The 9,900-nt window shown below is 30.5% G+C and overlaps 1 long non-coding RNA gene across 1 annotated transcript; it reads right to left on the reverse strand.

Moving 5' to 3' along the window:
* Positions 1 to 2,504: 2,504 nt before the first annotated feature.
* LOC134685511 (uncharacterized) lies at positions 2,505 to 8,650 on the reverse strand. Its single transcript, XR_010101302.1, has 3 exons — positions 8,376 to 8,650; positions 4,787 to 4,878; positions 2,505 to 3,253 (listed from the first exon to the last, which is right to left on the reverse strand). It is a non-coding gene; the product is annotated as an uncharacterized LOC134685511 (long non-coding RNA).
* Between the last annotated feature and the right edge of the window lie 1,250 nt (positions 8,651 to 9,900).

Here is a 9,900-nt window from a genome sequence, read left to right on the forward strand (position 1 = left end):
ACAAAAATATACGCACTTGTCGACAATTCTTTATACGCCTGGATAGAAAGTTACCGAACTATAGATAGTTGCAATTTAAAATTATATACCGGCATTTTTACATTGAAAATATAAGAATAAAACATACATAATGTTTAATTTGGGTTAAAAGTTTTGTAAATAGACTAGTCCTCGCATGACAACAGTATGTTATCATGGAATATCGATGGACTATTGTATACCAAAAGAAGAAAAAGAGAACCATTTTGAATTAAATACAGGTCGATATTTAAATTGCATTGGTTCACCGAAGTTATGGACATATTAAAATCACAGATTTCTATTTCAATAAGTTTGTTCTCGAACAAAGGAAGAAATTCGTCTTCACGGGATTTATTTTCTTTCTTGGTTTTCAATAACGCTTTTTCAACTAAAGTCGAAGACTCGACAAAAATTATACAAATCAGATTTCCTTCTGACATGCGGGCGCACTGCGTTTTTTTTATACGCCCGTCAACATTTTGACGGGAAGTATTATAGTATACAAATGTACGGCGTACGTCCGTCCGCCGGGCGTCCACATGTCGCACTGTAACTTGAGAACCGCTTATCCATTTCATGAAACTTAACATATATAGCTGTTTCGGAATTGACGGTTTTTATTGAAACCATTTGTATATGCACGCATCTTTGTCGGAATTAAAATAAAAACAAAACACTTATAAATATATATATTTCTTTTGTCTTCGTATATCTTACATAAACATTTTAACAAGCTGACTACACTCTTACTTATAAGTTAGCGCACATCAAAGTCGAGCTCATATGACAAACAATTTTGTTGGGAAAGAAATAAAAGAACAGCAAAATTATTTGTCCTTTTTATCATTTTAAATAAGAACAACACATTTAATTATAAATATTTGAAGCATAAATATTTAAGTTACAATTGTTTTAAATTACTTAAAATAAAAAGATCGTGATTGTTTAATCAGTTGCTATGTTATTTGGCACGTGTTAATCAGTTCATTGATTTTCGGCATATTAAAGAAAAACCGGCACGTGTCTAAACAATGTTGAATATTTCGTTTATTTACGATTATTTTTTTGTAAAATTTGAAATTTGTGCATTAAATATCATTCTCTAACATGATATATCAAAATAATACATATAACAACACTCCTTCTAGTCCTTAGTAGCATAGTCAAGGCCTTTGTGCACTAAGGACTCCTTAGCAGTGTTTAGACGTACTGAGAAAAAAAACATCCGTCATTCTTTAATAATCATAGAAGGTTAACAACTAGTCTGTTTCCCGGTCGTTATTGAAATTCTTACTTTTTGTATATTCCGAAGGCATACTGAATGTTGTACGGAGGGGACCAACCTAGTTAACAACATACTATTGTGAATTATTTTTTCGGATAATAATCTTTTAGACATACATTAAAAACGGTGTCATTGATAGGCAACCATGAACACAATGAAAAATGAATCCGTGAAAGTGTTCCATAGATATAGGAAGATGTGGTGTGAGTGCCAATGAGACAACTCTCCATCCAAATAACAATTTAAAAATTAAACCATTATAGGTTAAAGTACGGCCTTCAACACGGAGCCTTGGCTCACACCGAACAACAAGCTATAAAGGGCCCTAAAATTACTAGACTAAGTGTAAAACCATTCAAACGGGAAAACCAACGGTCTAATCTATATAAACAAAACGAGAAACGAGAAACACGTATTATTCCATTTGAATAAAGTCTTCTTATGATATTACCATATTTTAAACCATTTTATATAAAAATAATAATAATAAAAACAAGATTATATATCTTAACTTGTAAATTCAATTTCAAGTTTTGACAGTTCCTCAAATTTAAAATTATGATGATACATGATATATTTGCCTGATCTTATAACACTGGACACTTTTAATTTGCAAAACACTCATTTGCAAATCCGCCGCCGCCTCAAACAAGAGCTACAGTATCATGTATATAACCAAAATGTGCGGAATTACATGGGATTCAATAATTTCATTGGTTTTCTACTGTTTCTATTATATTTATTTTGCTATTTGATTTATAAATACATGGGATTTTCAATATCCCATGGGACAGGGCAAAATCCCATGGGATTTACCATTATCCCATGGGATTTTGGTTAAATCCCATGGGATTTTTTTTGGTCCCATGGGATAATTGTTGTCCCATGGGATATTTCTTGTCCCATGGGACAAAAAAAATCCCATGGGATTATATTTATCCCATGGGATTTTTAATATCCCATGGGACAAAATAAAATCCTATGGGATTCAAATTATAAATATATAGACATAATTATACAGTAATGTGTATGTTACAATGAATGCTGTTTGGTAGGAAAAAGTTTTAAATGTATACAAGTATTTTTATATTTTATATATATATTTATTTTTTTCATTTTGTTACAAACATGTTTTTTATTTGTTTGTATGACAATAAAGATTATTCTTATTTTTGAATGTATAATAATATATATACGGTCAAAGAGTAAATTCCTTTAAGTAAAACAAAATGATGACATGTCTAAATAAATGAAAAAAATGTTGTTTTGAAATCTTTGTCTTTTTATTTTATTTTAAAAAATAGAACTTTTCTTTGTTATAGCATGTATAGTTTCATTGCAATACATGAATATGCAAACAATTTGAATTATATACCTTATACATAATATTATGGGTATATTTGCAAATTTATAATACAAACACTTTTTCTGTTAAAGTTGTAGTTTTCTTTTTTCATTGCTTGCTATGTACAATTATTCAGTCCACTATACATGCTACATAAGAATTAAGTCAATAAACAGTAAAACTATTTCATCCACCAGAATATTCCTGCAATTCTTAGACAAAACATTTTTTCAATCTGTTCTTCAAAGATCTTTCTCTATACATCTTTATTGGATGGAGCAATTCAAATGAAAAGCAAGTTTATTTGGACAACAACAAACTAAAATTTTTTTCATTCAGTCCTTCTTCCAATTGATAATTCCGTACATTGTTGCATTTCCGTGATCAAGTTCTTGTGCATCTAGACTATGATTGTGATGATATGACTCAATCTTTTTGTTTAGTCGTTATGTTGAAATTTCCTCTTTCTTATAAATGAAGGAAAAACATGTTCCATTTCAAATTCATAAAAAAAGTCGCACTATGGAGAAAAATATCAACTTTAAGTTTTCTGTTCAGTATTGATCTGTTGAATGATGACCATGAAAATCAAGATGTCTGACCTACAAATACACAAAATTCAAAAATTATCAGTGAAGAGCAGCAATAAAATAGCTATTTTATCATGTTTACGAACATTTCGAACATTTCGATAAACTTTCATTTGAATATTCATTGTTAGGACTCTTATTTTAGTGCTTTGTGTCTATGATTTACATATTACCGTTGTGTTTGGTTCCTTGGTGCAGACTTTTAAGATAACCCCATTGCAACAAATGTCTACAATTTGTTCAAATGTTGTGTGCTGTTATTAAAACCACTGTCGGGTATAAAGTTTGTATATAAGTTTAATTTTTGTTAAATTAATGGGCTTACGGGTCTAAATCATTTTTATAGGATTTCGCTATATTTTTCTATAAATGAACTTTATCAAATATTTCAAAGAAAAAGAAAAGAAAAAAATAGGGTCACCATTTATTTACGATTACAATGCCCCTTAGAAAGAAGCATACATTTTTGTAAAGGTACTTTTTTTTCTGTTCAACTAATAGGAGAAATAGAGGTAATATCGAAATGAAAAAAGAACTAAATTATGGAAATGGCTTAAATTTTATAATAGTTTAGTTTAAGAACGGTTTATTTGAAAATGATAATAAAAACTTAAGGTCACAGATGAGTTAAAAAAGATATTACAATTCTAATGCTGAAAAATGGCATTTTGGCACCAAAGGGAGATAATTTTGAGTTTCAATGATACAAAGGAATATACATTTTGAAAGTCATCTGAATGATTTTTGTACCATATGATAAATTAACAATTTATATAATAAATAAAGTTAAGTTATGAAAAAAAAACCTGTCCCAAGTCAGGAGCCTGTAATTTTGTTTATGTGTTACATATTTGTTTTTTGTTCATTTTTTTTACATAAATAAGGCCGTTAGTTTTCTCGCTTGATTGTTTTACATTGTCTTATCGAGGCCTTTTATAGCTGACTATATGTGGTATGGGCTTTGCTCATTGTTGAAGGCCGTACGGTGACCTGTCACCAATAATTGTTAATGTTTGTGTCATTTTGGTCTTTTGTGGATAGTTGTCTCATTGGCAATCATACCACATCTTCTTTTTTATATACCCAAGAGCCTCCTTAAATGTCATTTGAACCCTATTGGAGAAAAGTCTAATTGGATATCAGACTGCCTCTTATTTTTATATCAACCCAGAAATATTATGCCTGTCTAATATCAGGAGCTTGTACATAGTTCAGTGGTTGATGTTGTTTCATATATGTCATTTTGGTTTTTTATAATTTTTTGTTTTTAAAAATTTGTATGGTATATTTAAGTTTGAATTGTTGCTTTGTTTTAAATTGTGTTAGTGTTGTCTTTTATAGAATACTATATTATGTATAGGGTATGGTTTTTTTGTATTACTTACAGGCCATCATTGGCCTCTAATAATTAAGTACAATGCTTACATCCTCTTAATTGAACTCTGATGGATAGTTTTCTCTAATCTCATTTATCATAACACATCTTATTTTAATAAATATTCAATCATTGTTCAAGGTCAAAAACTTTAATAAAAGTGGACTTACCATTTAGACTTGTTGTCCTCTGTAAATCTATTTTTGTTGATAACTTCTTCTGTTTGTAGTTTCCCTTTATCTTTAATGTTCTTGCCCTACACCTAAAGGGGTAAAGATTATCTTAATTTTAATGACAAAAATAACTACTACATGTATTACATAACTAGTAAGCAACTGAAAATTATGCCTCATTTGTATATAAAGTTGACATTGCTCATTATTCTTGCCGTTTAAAATTATCATTATTCTTGCCGTTTAAAATTATCATTATTCTATGAAAATGAGGTCACAGTAAAATTAACCTTGGCAGACAGACATCTTCCTATTTTTATATGACACCTTGCAGTCATTCCATACAACATGAAGTAGACCCATGCTTATAATATCTGATAAAATGACAAAACCAAGAAAACTTAGCATTGACCTAAGAACCATACAATGTGGTCATGGTTATATGAATCTGCCAGACAGACATTCACATCTTAAAATTGTTACATATCCACCAGATATAATCTACTAGTACCTGTTACTTTAAGCATATGATAAAATGACAAAACAATGCAGTGTTACATTGACTAATGAACCATAAAAATGAGGTCAAGGTCATATAAAATATGGCAGACAGACATGTGCATCCTACAATCATTCCATTCACTAAATCAAGGAGCATTATTGCTTACAGTATCCGGAAAAAGGACCAAACCACAAAAACTAAACATTTTCATAGTTCCTTATACCCTGCCACATTTGTTTATGTATGTGCCTGTGTAACGGTTTATTTCTTCCTCTGTGATATTTTATCCTGGGGATAATTTGTCTCGGTAATATTTTTCAAGGCATGGTATTTCACAGGTAGATTTTTTCCAGAGGAGTGAAAATCTATCTGTGTTATGCGGATAGTATGTATCGGTATATATTTGCCGTACAATATTTCACAGAACCTTGTGAAATATAGTCCCATTAACTAGTAAGTAAGTTTATACTCACAATCAATAAATACCTGACTATAACTATAAAATGTTTCACAAAGGTAGAACAAATTTGCATAATTTATCAAAGGGAGGTAATTATGAGCAATTTATATTTTAAAGACATTAATATAATAATATTCCTGAATCTATTTCATAGTGAAATTTTGTCCTTGAATCTTATTTTTTGTATATTCATTTATATAAAAAGATGACTTACAACATAATTTTTTAATAAGCCAGATAAAATTTAACAGGTAAATACTATCCAGCTGTTAAAATTGCTTTTGTTCCAATATATTGTTATGCTATAATTTATCTGATTTCCATATGCAACTACATCTTTTTCACCAGACAAAACTATTTATATAGTTAAAAAAATATTATCATAATCAACTTCTTCAATTACTGTTAAACAGTAGTAATGCAACTATATTTCTACCTTTACCTTTTAATTTATAATTGTACTGAGATCTGAAAACAAAGTTCTCATTTTTACATGTATTTCGCTTACCTTATTTAATCATGATATTATTACACAATTACGATTTTTGAAATTATTTCTGGTTTTCTTTCTTATGTTTAATCATAGATGTAATACCCATCTATCATGTCTATGGTTTAATGATAATTTTCTTTTTAAAAGAATGATATTTACTTGAATATTTCAGGATTTTTTTTCAATGATAATTTGTGAAATGAATCCCATTATAATACATTTTAGTTTACAATAGAGGTTTAATTCAAATACACTTTTATTATTTCATAGTGTTTGTAAAGGATAAGTTTTTGCTAAGGACTATTCAATAAGTTAACTACTCAGATAGAATTTCACGGCAAAGGAAAAAATATCCCAGGAAAATATTCTCCTCCGGATAAAAAAAATAACAACAAACACTGTGACATTTTTTCCTCTGGATCAAATTTCACCCAGATATAATTTTGCTTTACACCTGTTCCAAATCAGAAGCCTATATAATTCAGTGATTGTCGTTTGTTTTTGTGTAACATATCTGTTTTTCCATCTATCATAAGTTTTGTACATAAATAAACGTTAGTTTTCTTGTTTGAATTGTTTTACATTGTCATTTCTGGACCTTTTATAGCTGACTATGCAGTATGGGCTTTGTTCATTGTTGAAGGCTGTACAGTGACATTGAGTTGTTAATTTCTGTTTCATTTGGTCACTTGTGGAGAGTTGTCATATCCCACCTTTTTTTTTTATCATGGATTTGTATAGTAAGGTTCTACCAAGCATTTCCCCTGTTTTGTGACGAATACAAATAAATTTCATATTTAACTACAATACATGTATATTGTTTTTATACTGCAATCACTAAAAAAAAAAAAAGAAAAGTGTAACAAATATTGTTAAAAAAAAGTGTTTGGAATTTCCCTCTTGGGGTACCATTTTGGGGGTATTTCCCTATGACCGTAGTCAAGGGGGTAAGACATATAGTCGCCGTCACGTAAAATTGGCACCATGATTTTTGTCAAAATTTTCTAAAATATCGACCGCGTTTACTCGAGATCATGTTTTTCAATTAGCGGGATAAAAATCCAATCCAAATATATACTACTGTCCTACCTTTTATTGTGTTTGCACAGTATAATCCTGACCTTCACAAAATCCAGGATTATTTTGTATGGTGGAATCCGACATTGTTATTACCGGAAGTGTTGCCGTGGAGTCCACGTGCTCTCAATTTTCTTGTGTCTCTCGGATCTGTGCGTCATCTCTATGTAAAAAGCGCGGGAAATCGTATCATCAATGACAATGATATTACCTGGAGAGTAACGAATGTTATGTAGTAAGGGATCCTCATAGAAACCAAGATGGCGGTTTTACAATGAAAACAATCTTGAAAAATGTGAAGGTCAGGATTATACAGTGCAAACACAATTAAAGGTAGGACAGTAGTATTATATTTGGATTGGATTTTTATCCCACTAATTGAAAAACATGATCTCGAGTAAACGCGGTCGATATTTTAGAATATTTTGACAAAAATCATGGTGCCAATTTTACGTGACGGCGACTATAGACATTTTAATGAATTAAACAGGGAAAAAGTAATATAAGATATGACTTCGCATTCTTCTTCAATTTTTAACGTTTTTATCACAGGCACTTTGAAATGTTAATAAAAAGTTGTTTTCAACTTGTCGCTAAAAAAATAGATAATCTTAGATAGTCTTTCACCTAAGGCGAAGAAAAAAGTTTGTCCAGAGAAAAAATCCATAGCCCCCCCCCCCCAGAAAATCAAATGGTTGCTGCCTAAACCCCATATTGACAGAAACAAGTGACTGTGGTTTTTATACATTTATATATACAGATATTTTATTTTTTTTAATTTTTTCTGAATGCGAGATGCATATTGATATTAAAAATAAATATATCAGAACAGTAAATAGAAATAAAAAATAATGCCCCCGAGGTCATATATTATAGGACGAACTATTTGTCCTATCAAATTTGTGACTTTATTTACTGTGTCATTTTATCCTGTGACTTTCTTCCGTGTTTACCTTCCTTCTAAATCAGTGAACTGAATATTTGTTTTTTGCAGCAGTACGGGTAACGAGTCGATATCTGTTATTAATCATGCAGATTGAGAGTCAACACTTACACAATACCTTTTTCAGAGTGTCAGCTAAAAACAAGGAATCACTGGTGATAGGGGAGTGTAACCGGTGATTTGCTCCTGAATCAGATAAGATTTTCCAAAGCCAGGAGAACCTCTTTTAAAATTGAGCACAAAGTCGCCTGAGGAATTAATAATAATGCTACTAAAAATATTTTATTCCCCCCATTTTTCACTTTAATTACCAAATCTTCACGCGACTGTGCTTTGCGTGAATATAAAAAAAATGACGAGGTCGACCTCACGAATGAATATACAATTGAAATACTGGACCATCAATTAGCAGAGCTCGAGCAGCAGACTGAGTAAACTTCCACATAAATATCTAAGTTATTTACGACTAATACTTACTGTGCTCCTGAAATCAGAAAAAAGTTGTTAAATACATTAATTTGTGTTTTTACTGCTACGAATTCGAAATATGTGAATCAAATGCTAAGTATGCACCAGTTGGACTGAGCAGAGAATATTATTCTCAATCAGGAACAGTCTATACTAAATAAAACTGTTAACAATAAGAATAGAAAGTCCCTGTAAAATGGCAGTCAAATCCTAACAGAACTGTAACGTAATGATACATGCATTTCAAGTTCCAGCACCTCACTCAGCACCCTGGCCCAATACACTGAGTAAGCAAACTTGTGTGTGTGACTGTCAGTCTTATAATATAAAACTGCGTAGGTTCATAACGTTTGAATCAACGTTTGTTTGGATATTTTTTTAGGATCTTTGTAAAATAATATCTTAATCTTTGTTAAAATACTATTTTAAATTCTTCTATTCTTTTTTTCATAATTAATTATGTAAAGTGTACTTTTTAAAGTTTTAAATTTTAAATATAAAATAAATAATCCATTTTGATTTGAGGAAATCTTTTTGAACTGTAATGACATGGTCAGTCAACTGATTTGTTGAAATGCTGATTACAGGTAATTATAACATTCAGTAATTTTCCATTACCCCCCACTGCGTGTACCCTCGGGTGTATAACGTATAGTTTTCTAGAGAACATCCTGTCTACGTGTAATACAGGTTGATGACATTACACAAAATTTCTTTTGTTAAATGTATCTGTGTCCATTCCCAATTTTAACACACATTTTTTTTCAAAAAATCATATGAAATAAAGAAGAAAAGCAGCAAATATAAACTTTAGTAACTGCGCATTTAGAAAACATAAATTCAATATTGCACGAACCAATGCAATGCTGTACACTAAGTAAATTGTTAACAGCAATAGAGTGCAATAAAGTATATTATCCACGTTAAACAAAATATTGCACGAACCAACCATTGAGAAAACGTATACATGTATGCAGATGTGTTTTAAAAAAAAAACTCAATTCCCATTGGCTTTATTTCACACTAGGACTTAAGATAACCAGAAAGAAGCATGCAGTGTTTATCCAGATAAATGGGGACCCATTAACTTCCAGTCATGCTTCAGTGATTTCCTATTTAATCTACCATTTTTTCCCGAAGATTAGGGGGGGGGGGGGCTGGAAAAAAC

Source organism: Mytilus trossulus, chromosome 9 (assembly GCF_036588685.1).
Source record: "Mytilus trossulus isolate FHL-02 chromosome 9, PNRI_Mtr1.1.1.hap1, whole genome shotgun sequence".
Lineage (NCBI taxonomy): Eukaryota > Metazoa > Mollusca > Bivalvia > Mytilida > Mytilidae > Mytilus > Mytilus trossulus.